The sequence below is a fragment of the Oncorhynchus gorbuscha genome, linkage group LG23, assembly GCF_021184085.1.
Source record: "Oncorhynchus gorbuscha isolate QuinsamMale2020 ecotype Even-year linkage group LG23, OgorEven_v1.0, whole genome shotgun sequence".
NCBI lineage: Eukaryota > Metazoa > Chordata > Actinopteri > Salmoniformes > Salmonidae > Oncorhynchus > Oncorhynchus gorbuscha.
In genome coordinates, this window is record NC_060195.1 from 896,150 (window position 1) to 910,720 (window position 14,571).

Below are 14,571 nucleotides of genomic sequence, written 5' to 3' on the forward strand. Positions count from 1 at the left end.
CCGGGGTTAACTGGTTAGCAGCACCAGACCTGGGTTAGCTGGTTAGCAGCACCAGACCTGGGTTAGCTGGTTAGCAGCACCAGACCTGGGTTAGCTGGTTAGCAGCACCAGACCTGGGTAGCAGCACCAGACCTGGGTTAGCTGGTTAGCAGCACCAGACCTGAGTTAGTCCTGAGCTAACCAGCTATCGTCTCTACCCAGGCTACCTGTTCTCTACAATAGTCTCCACCCAGGCTACCTGTTCTCTACTATAGTCTCCACCCAGGCTACCTGTTCTCTGCTATAGTCTCCACCCAGGCTACCTGTTCTCTACTATAGTCTCCACCCAGGCCACCTGTTCTCTACTATAGTCTCCACCCAGGCTACCTGTTCTCTACTATAGTCTCCACCCAGGCCACCTGTTCTCTACTATAGTCTCCACCCAGGCTACCTGTTCTCTACTATAGTCTCCACCCAGGCTACCTGTTCTCTACTAAGGCACATGTTTATTTTCCAAAATAAAAGTCAGTGTTGTCGGTGTTAAGAGGAGGAAGTGATGACTGTCTGACCTGATCGACTGGAGACTGAGTTCCTCCGTTTGCACAGTAAGGTGTAAATGTAGCCTGTCGCCCTCCCACTCTACTCTACCAAGAATGTTCTTCTCATGTTTTCGCAAATTCAACAACTTGATTTTGTTGCCATTCATTGATTAATCTGACTGGCTACTATCTTGAAAAGTATTTAAAATAACATTTAATAAAGTGACCAAAAGGGTGACCACCTTTTTTTGTTTGTGGGTTTTCTTTCACTGACTACACCACGGGAATACTGACTACACCACGGGGAGTACTGACTACACCACGGGGAGTACCGACTACACCACGGGGAATACCGACTACACCACGGGGAATTCTGACTACACCATGGGGAATACCGACTACACCATGGGGAATACCGACTACACCACGGGGAATACCGACTACACCACGGGGAATACCGACTACACCACGGGGAATACCGACTACACCACGGGGAATACCGACTACACCACAGGGAATGTTGACTACGTCACAGGGAATGTTGACTACGCCACAGGGAATGTTGACTACACCACAGGGAATGCTGACAACTGGACTCCACTATTCTACCCATGATGACCGCTCCACTACTATACCCAGATGACCGCTCCACTACTATACCCAGATGACCGCTCCACTACTATACCCAGATGACCGCTCCACTACTATACCCAGGTGACCGCTCCACTACTATACCCAGGTGACCGCTCCACTACTATACCCAGATGCCCGCTCCACTACTATACCCAGGTGACCGCTCCACTACTATACCCAGGTGACCGCTCCACTACTATACCCAGGTGACCGCTCCACTACTATACCCAGGTGACCGCTCCACTACTATACCCAGATGACCGCTCCACTACTATACCCAGATGACCGCTCCACTACTATACCCAGGTGACCGCTCCACTACTATACCCAGATGACCGCTCCACTACTATACCCAGATGACCGCTCCACTACTATACCCAGGTGACCGCTCCACTACTATACCCAGGTGACCGCTCCACTACTATACCCAGGTGACCGCTCCACTACCCAGATGACCGCTCCACTACCCAGATGACCGCTCCACTACTATACCCAGATGACCGCTCCACTACTATACCCAGGTGACCGCTCCGCTACTATACCCAGATGACCGCTCCACTACTATACCCAGATGACCGCTCCACTACTATACCCAGATGACCGCTCCACTACCCAGATGACCGCTCCACTACCCAGATGACCGCTCCACTACTATACCCAGATGACCGCTCCACTACTATACCCAGGTGACCGCTCCACTACTATAACCAGATGACCGCTCCACTACTATACCCAGGTGACCGCTCCACTACTATACCCAGATGACCGCTCTGTTACTATACCCAGATGACCGCTCCGCTACTATACCCAGATGACCGCTCCGCTACTATACCCAGATGACCGCTCCACTACTATACCCAGGTGACCGCTCCTCTACTATACCCAGATGACTGCTCCACTACTATACCCAGGTGACCGCTCCACTACTATACCCAGGTGACCGCTCCACTACTATACCCAGGTGACCGCTCCACTACTATACCCAGGTGACCGCTCCACTACTATACCCAGGTGACCGCTCCACTACTATACCCAGGTGACCGCTCCACTACTATTCCCAGATGACCGCTCCACTACTATACCCAGGTGACCGCTCCACTACTATACCCAGGTGACCGCTCCACTACTATACCCAGATGACCGCTCCGCTACCCAGATGACCGCTCCCCTACTATACCCAGATGACCGCTCCACTACTATACCCAGATGACCGCTCCACTACTATACCCAGATGACCGCTCCACTACTATACCCAGATGACCGCTCCACTACTATACCCAGATGACCGCTCCACTACCCAGATGACCGCTCCACTACTATACCCAGATGACCGCTCCGCTACCCAGATGACCGCTCCACTACTATACCCAGATGACCGCTCCACTACTATACCCAGATGACCGCTCCACTACTATACCCAGATGACCGCTCCACTACTATACCCAGATGACCGCTCCACTACTATACCCAGGTGACCGCTCCACTACTATACCCAGGTGACCGCTCCACTACTATACCCAGGTGACCGCTCCACTACTATACCCAGGTGACCGCTCCGCTACTATACCCAGATGACCGCTCCACTACTATACCCAGATGACCGCTCCGCTACTATACCCAGATGACCGCTCCGCTACTATACCCAGATGACCGCTCCGCTACTATACCCAGATGACCGCTCCGCTACTATACCCAGATGACCGCTCCGCTACTATACCCAGATGACCGCTCCGCTACCCAGATGACCGCTCCACTACTATACCCAGATGACCGCTCCGCTACTATACCCAGATGACCGCTCCACTACTATACCCAGGTGACCGCTCCACTACTATACCCAGATGCCCGCTCCACTACTATACCCAGGTGACCGCTCCACTACTATACCCAGGTGACCGCTCCACTACTATACCCAGGTGACCGCTCCACTACTATACCCAGGTGACCGCTCCACTACTATACCCAGATGACCGCTCCACTACTATACCCAGATGACCGCTCCACTACTATACCCAGGTGACCGCTCCACTACTATACCCAGATGACCGCTCCACTACTATACCCAGATGACCGCTCCACTACTATACCCAGGTGACCGCTCCACTACTATACCCAGGTGACCGCTCCACTACTATACCCAGGTGACCGCTCCACTACTATACCCAGATGACCGCTCCACTACCCAGATGACCGCTCCACTACTATACCCAGATGACCGCTCCACTACTATACCCAGATGACCGCTCCACTACTATACCCAGGTGACCGCTCCGCTACTATACCCAGATGACCGCTCCGCTACTATACCCAGATGACCGCTCCACTACTATACCCAGATGACCGCTCCACTACTATACCCAGATGACCGCTCCACTACCCAGATGACCGCTCCACTACCCAGATGACCGCTCCACTACTATACCCAGATGACCGCTCCACTACTATACCCAGATGACCGCTCCACTACTATACCCAGGTGACCGCTCCACTACTATAACCAGATGACCGCTCCACTACTATACCCAGGTGACCGCTCCACTACTATACCCAGATGACCGCTCCGTTACTATACCCAGATGACCGCTCCGCTACTATACCCAGATGACCGCTCCGCTACTATACCCAGATGACCGCTCCACTACTATACCCAGGTGACCGCTCCACTACTATACCCAGGTGACCGCTCCACTACTATACCCAGGTGACCGCTCCGCTACCCAGATGACCGCTCCCCTACTATACCCAGATGACCGCTCCACTACTATACCCAGATGACCGCTCCACTACTATACCCAGATGACCGCTCCACTACTATACCCAGATGACCGCTCCACTACCCAGATGACCGCTCCACTACTATACCCAGATGACCGCTCCGCTACCCAGATGACCGCTCCACTACTATACCCAGATGACCGCTCCACTACTATACCCAGATGACCGCTCCACTACTATACCCAGATGACCGCTCCACTACTATACCCAGATGACCGCTCCACTACTATACCCAGATGACCGCTCCACTACTATACCCAGGTGACCGCTCCACTACTATACCCAGGTGACCGCTCCGCTACTATACCCAGGTGACCGCTCCGCTACTATACCCAGATGACCGCTCCGCTACTATACCCAGATGACCGCTCCGCTACTATACCCAGATGACCGCTCCGCTACTATACCCAGATGACCGCTCCGCTACCCAGATGACCGCTCCACTACTATACCCAGATGACCGCTCCGCTACCCAGATGACCGCTCCGCTACCCAGATGACCGCTCCACTACTATACCCAGATGCCCGCTCCACTACTATACCCAGGTGACCGCTCCACTACTATACCCAGGTGACCGCTCCACTACTATACCCAGGTGACCGCTCCACTACTATACCCAGGTGACCGCTCCACTACTATACCCAGGTGACCGCTCCACTGCTATACCCAGATGACCGCTCCACTGCTATACCCAGATGACCGCTCCACTGCTATACCCAGGTGACCGCTCCACTGCTATACCCAGGTGACCGCTCCACTGCTATACCCAGGTGACCGCTCCACTGCTATACCCAGGTGACCGCTCCACTGCTATACCCAGGTGACCGCTCCACTACTATACCCAGGTGACCGCTCCACTACTATACCCAGGTGACCGCTCCGCTACTATACCCAGGTGACCGCTCCTCTACTATACCCAGATGACTGCTCCACTACTATACCCAGGTGACCGCTCCACTACTATACCCAGGTGACCGCTCCACTACTATACCCAGGTGACCGCTCCACTACTATACCCAGGTGACCGCTCCACTACTATACCCAGATGACCGCTCCACTACTATTCCCAGATGACCGCTCCACTACTATACCCAGGTGACCGCTCCACTACTATACCCAGGTGACCGCTCCACTACTATACCCAGGTGACCGCTCCGCTACCCAGATGACCGCTCCCCTACTATACCCAGATGACCGCTCCACTACTATACCCAGATGACCGCTCCACTACTATACCCAGATGACCGCTCCACTACTATACCCAGATGACCGCTCCACTACCCAGATGACCGCTCCACTACTATACCCAGATGACCGCTCCGCTACCCAGATGACCGCTCCACTACTATACCCAGATGACCGCTCCACTACTATACCCAGATGACCGCTCCACTACTATACCCAGATGACCGCTCCACTACTATACCCAGATGACCGCTCCACTACTATACCCAGATGACCGCTCCACTACTATACCCAGGTGACCGCTCCACTACTATACCCAGGTGACCGCTCCGCTACTATACCCAGGTGACCGCTCCGCTACTATACCCAGATGACCGCTCCGCTACTATACCCAGATGACCGCTCCGCTACTATACCCAGATGACCGCTCCGCTACTATACCCAGATGACCGCTCCGCTACCCAGATGACCGCTCCACTACTATACCCAGATGACCGCTCCGCTACCCAGATGACCGCTCCGCTACCCAGATGACCGCTCCACTACTATACCCAGATGCCCGCTCCACTACTATACCCAGGTGACCGCTCCACTACTATACCCAGGTGACCGCTCCACTACTATACCCAGGTGACCGCTCCACTACTATACCCAGGTGACCGCTCCACTACTATACCCAGGTGACCGCTCCACTGCTATACCCAGATGACCGCTCCACTGCTATACCCAGATGACCGCTCCACTGCTATACCCAGGTGACCGCTCCACTGCTATACCCAGGTGACCGCTCCACTGCTATACCCAGGTGACCGCTCCACTGCTATACCCAGGTGACCGCTCCACTGCTATACCCAGGTGACCGCTCCACTACTATACCCAGGTGACCGCTCCACTACTATACCCAGGTGACCGCTCCACTACTATACCCAGGTGACCGCTCCACTGCTATACCCAGGTGACCGCTCCACTGCTATACCCAGATGACCGCTCCACTGCTATACCCAGATGACCGCTCCGCTAATATACCCAGATGACCGCTCCGCTACTATACCCAGATGACCGCTCCCTGCAGCCTATTGGTTCATTAATCAAGGCAAGCTTTATCAATCCCAGATGAATGTGTCTGAAATGGGCCAGTTACCTCAATATTATTAAAGCTGTCCGGCAGTGGTCGACCTCTCCTGTTTAGAGAAATAGTATTGGTCGAAAGAGTGGAGAGCACGCCCCCATCCACATCACCAGGGCTGGAGTGGAGCGGGACGAGAGGTCGAAGGTCCTTCACATCACTAAGGACTTAACATGGTCCACACACACCACCACAGTTACGAAGAGGGCACGGTAGCGCCTCGAGCCCCTCGGGGGGCTGAAAAGATTTGTCATGGGCACCTCCGATCCTCAAAGTTCGACAGCTGCACCAACAAGAGCATCTTGACTGGCTGCATCACCGCTTGGTACGGTAACTGCACCGCCCTTGACCTCAAAGCGCTACAGAGGGTGGTGCGGACAGCCCAGTACATCCCTGCCATCCTGGACCTCTATATCAGAGACTCCAGCCACCCAAGCCATAGACTGTTCACTCTGCTACCGTCCAGCAAACGCAGTGTTCTGATACTCCTTCCATTTCAATATTATCGCTTGCACAGTGCTCCTTGGGATGTTTAAAGCTTGGGAAATCTTTTTGTATCCAAATCCGGCTTTAAACTTCTTCACAACAGTATCTCGGACCTGCCTGGTGTGTTCCTTGTTCTTCATGATGCTCTCTGCGCTTTTAACGGACCTCTGAGACTATCACAGTGCAGGTGCATTTATACGGAGACTCGATTACACACAGGTGGATTGTAATTTATCATCATTAGTCATTTAGGTCAACATTGGATCATTCAAAGATCCTCACTGAACTTCTGGAGAGAGTTTGCTGCACTGAAAGTAAAGGGGCTGAATCATTTTGCACGCCCAATTTTTCAATTTTTGATTTGTTAAAAAAGTTTGAAATATCCAATAAATGTCGTTCCACTTAATGATTGTGTCCCACTTGTTGTTGATTCTTCACAAAAAAATATAGTTTTATGTCTTTATGTTTGAAGCCTGAAATGTGGCAAAAGGTCGCAAAGTTCAAGGGGGCCGAATACTTTCGCAAGGCACTGTGTACACTCACTAGACTATATATACACTCACTAGACTATATACACACTCACTAGACTATATATACACTTGATATACACACTCACTAGACTATATATACACTCACTAGACTATATATACACTCACTAGACTATATACACACTCACTAGACTATATACACACTCACTAGACTATATACACACTTACTAGACTATATACACACTCACTAGACTATATACACACTCACTAGACTATATACACACTCACTAGACTATATATACACTCACTAGACTATATATACACACTATATACACACTCACTAGACTATATACACACTATATACACACTCACTAGACTATATATACACACTCACTAGACTATATATACACTCACTAGACTATATACACACTCACTAGACTATATACACACTATATACACACTCACTAGACTATATATACACTCACTAGACTATATATACACACTCACTAGACTATATATACACACTATATTGTGACGGCCCTGAATTTTTCTGAACCGTCTCAGTGCAGCTCCTTCCAATAGGGCGCTTTCCCTTTAATTCCCAATTAAATGGCCAGTATCAGCTGCGCAAAAGTGGGGTTTTGTGATGGAGACGTGACTGAGGATGTGTTCAACCCTCAGTTCCGAAGCTTCTCTATTCCGTTTGTTTTGTTGCCGTTAAACGTGTGTTTTGTAGCCTAAGAGAGTTTACCCAGGATCGGATCCACTCTTTGCGTCCCTGGACTACACCTCTCCGTTCTTCGTGGCCTTTCTCCGCTGGAGATCTATTGGCGGATTGGATTGTCTGACTGACCGACTGACTACCACCTTTTTGTATATGGTATTTCATTTGTTTGGATGTGATGTATACTGTGATTTGTGTAGTTAGTGGTAGTTGAGGACTTAATTAAGAGTTGATCCGCTTTAAGGTTCTGTGGTAAAGTAATTGTTATATTGATTGTATGTTTAATACTGGGTTTACGCTACACGGAACGAACGGACAAACATCGCGTGACAAAAGTCACTTGAGTTCACTGAACTCCTTTACCGGGCAGGACTCTTTTTAGGCCCGAGGTACAGGACATTTCTGGAGGAACCAGAACTCATTGTGATATTATTATATATGTGTGTAATCATTGTTGTTGCTAATACAACCCACGCAACAGAATATAATTGTTTTTGAAGTTCTTTTCAATGTTTTAAGGGTTTATGAAAAGTTTATTTCCATCCTGACTTTTACATACGTCCTTTGTATTGGTGTAGACTTGATGGACCAGATGGGACTCATTCCCACCCAAACTAAAAGGAGAAACTAATGTTTTCTCTGGTAGGCACAACCTACCTGGCACCCCTATAAATAATAACCTCAAGCAATTAGCAAGACATCCCCCAATAAAGGAGTGGTTCTGCAGGTGATAACCACAGACCACTTCTCAGTTCCTATGCTTCCTGGCTGATGTTTTGGTCACTTTTGAATGCTGGCGGTGCTTTCACTCTAATGGTAGCATGAGACGGAGTCTACAACCCACACAAGTGGCTCAGGTAGTGCAGTTCATCCAGGATGGGACATCAATGCGAGCTGTGGCAAGAAGGTTTGCTTTGTCTGTCAGCGTAGTGTCCAGAGCATGGAGGCGCTCCAGGAGACAGGCCAGTACATCAGGAGACGTGGAGGAGGGCGTAGGAGGGCAACAACCCAGCAGCAGGACCGCTACCTTTGCCTTTGTGCAAGAAGGAGCAGGAGGAGCACTGCCAGAGCCCTGCAAAATGACCTGCAGCAGGCTACAAATGTGCATGTGTCTGCTCAAACGGTCAGAAACAGACTCCATGAGGGTGGTATGAGGGCCCGACGTCCACAGGTGGGGGTTGTGCTTACAGCCCAACACCGTGCAGGACGTTTGGCATTGGCCAGAGAACACCAAGATTGGCAAATTTGCCACTGGCGCCCTGTGCTCTTCACAGATGAAAGCAGATTCACACTGAGCACATGTGACAGACGTGACAGAGTCTGGAGACGCCGTGGAGAACGTTCTGCTCCCTGCAACATCCTCCAGCATGACCGGTTTGGCGGTGGGTCAGTCATGGTGTGGGGTGGCATTTCTTTGGGGGGCCGCACAGCCCTCCATGTGCTCGCCAGAGGTAGCCTGACTGCCATTAGGTACCGAGATGAGATCCTCTCGCTCCATCCACCAACACCACGTTGCACCACAGACTGTCCAGGATGCTTTAGTCCAGGTCTGGGAGGAGATCCCTCAGGAGACCATCCGCCACCTCATCAGGAGCATGCCCAGGTGTTGTAGGGAGGTCATACAGGCACGTGGAGGCCACACACTACTGAGCCTCATTTGGACTTGTTTTAAGGACATTACATCAAAGTTGGATCAGCCTGTAGTGTGGTTTTCCACTTTAATTTTGAGTGTGACTCCAAATACAGACCTCCATGCCTCCATGGGTTGATAAATTTTGATTTCCATTGATAATTTTTGTGTGATTTTGTTGTCAGCACATTCAACTATGTAAAGAATTTTTTTTTAAATAAGAATATTTAATTCATTCAGATCTAGGATGTGTTATTTTAGTGTTCCCTTTATTTTTTTGAGAAGTGTATATATATTTTTTTCTTGTGTATTTAGCTATTTGCTTTTGTTAAGATGTCATAAATCAACACTGCAGAGCTCTCCCTGTCCTCTGCCGTGCCCTGACTGTATTACTTTGCTGTTATTTTGAAACCCTCTCTGTTCCATCGCCTGCCTTCCCTCCATGTAAAGGGATATCAACCAGATTCCTTTCCCTATGGCTTCCACATGGTGTGAACAGTCTTTAGACATAATTTCAGGCTTTTATTCTGAAAAATTAGCGAAAATGATCACATTGCATCCCCAGAGTTTTGCGCCAACAGCTTGGAGCAGACCTTTTCTCTCTCTCTCTCTACTATTGAAAAAGCGACCGTACGGTTGAAATGTTATCAATTATTTATTGTAAAAACAACCTGAGGATTGATTATAAAAAACGTTTGTTTCTACGAACTTTACGGATAATATTTGGAATGTTCGTCTGCCCAAAACGCGCCAACCAAATGGAGATTTTTGGATATAAAAATTATCTTTATGAAGCAAAACGGACATTTATTGTGTAACTGGGAGTCTCATGAGTGCAAACATCCGAAGATCATCAAAGGTAAGCAATTCATTTTATTAAACATTCAAATAGCTCTTTAACTGTTGCTGGGTGCTATCGTCCTCCATCTTCACCGGCCTGTACCCGACCTGCTCTAAGTTCCCTCCTGGCACCTTACACTAAGTCTGAATTTGTCCTGCTAGGTGACCTAAACTGGGACATGCTTGTTACTGACAAGAAGCACATGGCTGAGCTCTTTAATCACCACTTCATTAAGTCAGGATTCCTATTTGACTCAGCCATGCCTCCTTGCCCGACCAACATTTCCTCATCTCCCACCTCTTCTAATGCGACTAGCCCCTAGGCTCCTCCCTCTTTTCCCACCTGCCCAGCTACAAAGTTTCTCCCTGCAGGCAGTCGCTGAGGTGCTGAAGGACCCCCAAAAAACATCTGGGTTTAGACCCTTTCTTCTTTAAGGTTGCTGCCCCTATCATCGCCAAGCCTCTCTCTGACCTTTTTAACCGGTCTCTCCTCTCTGGGAAGGTTCCCATTGCTTGGAAGGCAGCCACAGTGCATCCTTTATTTAAAGGGGGAGATCAAGCTGATCCTAACTGTTATAGGCCTATTTCTATTTTGCCCTGTTTATCAAAAGTGTTGGAAAAACTTTCAAAAATAACTGACTGGCTTTCTTGATGTCTATAGTATTCTCTCGGGTATGCAATCTGGTTTCCACTCAGGTTATGGATGTGTCACTGCAACCTTAAAGGTCCTCAATGATGTCACCATTGCCCTTGATTCTAAGCAATATTGTGCTGCTATTTTTATTGGCTTAGCAAAAACTTTTGGTACGCTAGACCATTCCATTCTTGTGGGCCGGCTAAGGAGTATTGGTGTCTCTGAGGGGTCTTTGGCCTGGTTTGCTAACTACCTCTTTCAGAGAGTGCAGTGTATGAAGTCAGAAAATCTGCTGTCTCAGCCACTACCTGTCACCAAGGGAGTACCCCAAGGCTCGATCCTAGGCCCCACGCTCTTCTCAATTTATGTCAATGTATGTATTGTTGTTTCTAACCTTCTTGCTCTTTGTGCTGTTGTCTGGGCCCTATAATGTTTGTACCATGTTTAGTGCTGCTGCCATGTTGTGTTGCTACCATGTTGTTGTCATGTTGTGTTTCAACCATGTTGTGTTGCTACCATGTTGTGTTGCTACCATGTTGTTGTCATGTTGTGTTGCTACCATGTTGTTGTCTTATTGTGTTGCTACCATGTTGTTGTCATGTTGTGTTGCTACCATGTTATTGTCTTATTGTGTTGCTACCATGTTGTTGTCATGTTGTGTTGCTACCATGTTGTTGTCTTATTGTGTTGCTACCATGTTGTTGTCTTATTGTGTTGCTACCATGTTGTTGTCATGTTGTGTTGCTACCATGTTGTTGTCATGTTGTGTTGCTACCATGTTGTTGTCTTATTGTGTTGCTACCATGTTGTTGTCATGTTGTGTTGCTACCATGTTGTTGTCATGTTGTGTTGCTACCATGTTGTTGTCATGTTGTGTTTCTACCATGTTGTTGTCATGTTGTGTTGCTACCATGTTGTTGTCATGTGTTGCTGCTTTGGTATGTTGTTGTCTTCGGTCTCTCTCTATGTAGTGCTGTGCTGTGTCTCTCTTGGTGTGATGTAAAACATATTTAAAAGATATGCATTACAAGGTAAATGGAGGAAGTTATTTAAGAACTCATCGGTAGACTCTCATGGATTGGAAATACAGAACATCTTTATCCAAGCTGTCACAGTGAACACAGCGGGACAATTTAATTGCCAAATTCATTTAATATTCATTTAATAGCGTTTTTCAGTAGAATCTACAGTTGTGATAACTTCAAGTTCATTACAAAATAGAGTCTTTGCAATAAATAAATAGAATATAGATTTATATTTATACTTTATATGTAATAAAATAAATATATAGTACATCTCATAAATATGATCATTCATATGTACATCTCAGCTGGTTGTATTTTAATAATGTTCCTCTGTACAGGCTGAACATTACAAGTCCCTTTCTCTCTCTGGTCTGTCCGTTCCAAAGCTCTCCCTCTGTGCAGGCTGAACATTACAAGTCCCTTTCTCTCTCTGGTCTGTCCGTTCCAAAGCTCTCCCTCTGTTCTACAGCTCTCCCTCTGCTCTAATGCTCTCCCTCTGCTCTACAGCTCTCCCTCTGTTCTACAGCTCTCCCTCTGTTCTACAGCTCTCCCTCTGCTCTACAGCTCTCCCTCTGCTCTACAGCTCTCCCTCTGCTCTACAGCTCTCCCTCTGTTCTACAGCTCTCCCTCTGTTCTACAGCTCTCCCTCTCCCTCTGCTCTACAGCTCTCCCTCTGCTCTACAGCTCTCCCTCTGTTCTACAGCTCTCCCTCTCCCTCTGTTCTACAGCTCTCCCTGTCCCTCTGTTCTACATCTCTCCCTCTGTTCTCCCTCTGCTCTACAGCTCTCCCTCTGTTCTACAGCTCTCCCTCTGTTCTACAGCTCTCCCTCTGCTCTACAGCTCTCCCTCTGCTCTACAGCTCTCCCTCTGCTCTACAGCTCTCCCTCTGCTCTACAGCTCTCCCTCTGCTCTACAGCTCTCCCTCTGCTCTACAGCTCTCCCTCTGTTCTACAGCTCTCCCTCTCCCTCTGCTCTACAGCTCTCCCTCTGCTCTACAGCTCTCCCTCTGCTCTACAACTCTTCTACAGTAACCTTACTCTAGTGTAACCTCACTCTAGTGCAACCTCACTGTAGTCTGGTAGTGTAACCTCACTGTAGTCTGGTAGTGTAACCTCACTGTAGTCTAGTAGTGTAACCTCACTGTAGTCTAGTAGTGTAACCTCACTGTAGTCTGGTGGTGTAACCTCACTGTAGTCTAGTGGTGTAACCTCACTGTAGTCTAGTAGTGTAACCTCACTGTAGTCTGGTGGTGTAACCTCACTGTAGTCTAGTAGTGTAACCTCCCTGTAGTCTAGTAGTGTAACCTCACTGTATTCTGGTAGTGTAACCTCACTGTAGTCTGGTAGTGTAACCTCACTGTAGTCTAGTAGTGTAACCTCACTGTAGTCTGGTAGTGTAACCTCACTGTAGTCTGGTAGTATAACCTCACTGTAGTCTGGTAGTGTAACCTCACTGTAGTCTGGTGGTGTAACCTCACTGTAGTCTAGTAGTGTAACCTCACTGTAGTCTGGTAGTGTAACCTCACTGTAGTCTAGTAGTGTAATCTCACTGTAGTCTAGTAGTGTAATCTCACTGTAGTCTAGTAGTGTAATCTCACTGTAGTCTGGTGGTGTAACCTCACTGTAGTCTAGTAGTGTAACCTCACTGTAGTATAGTAGTGTAACCTCACTGTAGTCTAGTAGTGTAACCTCACTGTAGTCTGGTAGTGTAACCTCACTGTAGTCTAGTAGTGTAACCTCACTGTAGTGTAACCTCCCTAGTCTGGTAGTGTAACCTCACTCTAGTCTGGTGGTGTAACCTCACTGTAGTCTGGTAGTGTAACCTCACTGTAGTCTAGTAGTGTAATCTCACTGTAGTGTAATCTCACTGTAGTCTGGTAGTGTAACCTCACTGTAGGCTGGTAGTGTAACCTCACTGTAGGCTGGTAGTGTAACCTCACTGTAGTCTGGTAGTGTAACCTCACTGTAGTGTAACCTCACTAGTCTGGTAGTGTAACCTCACTGTAGTGTAACCTCCCTAGTCTGGTAGTGTAACCTCACTGTAGTGTAACTTCACTAGTCTGGTAGTGCAACCTCACTGTAGTGTAACCTCACTAGTCTGGTAGTGTAACCTCACTAGTCTGGTAGTGCAACCTCACTGTAGTGTAACCTCCCTAGTCCGGTAGTGTAACCTCACTGTAGTGTAACCTCACTAGTCTGGTAGTGTAACCTCACTGTAGTGTAACCTCACTAGTCTGGTAGTGTAACCTCACTGTAGTGTAACCTCACTAGTCTGGTAGTGTAACCTCACTGTAGTGTAACTTCACTAGTCTGGTAGTGTATCCTCACTGTAGTCTAGTAGTGTAACCTCACTGTAGTCTGGTAGTGTAACCTCACTGTAGTGTAACTTCACTAGTCTGGTAGTGTAACCTCACTGTAGTGTAACCTCACTAGTCTGGTAGTGTAACCTCACTGTAGTCTAGTAGTGTATCCTCACTGTAGTCTGGTAGTGTATCCTCACTGTAGTG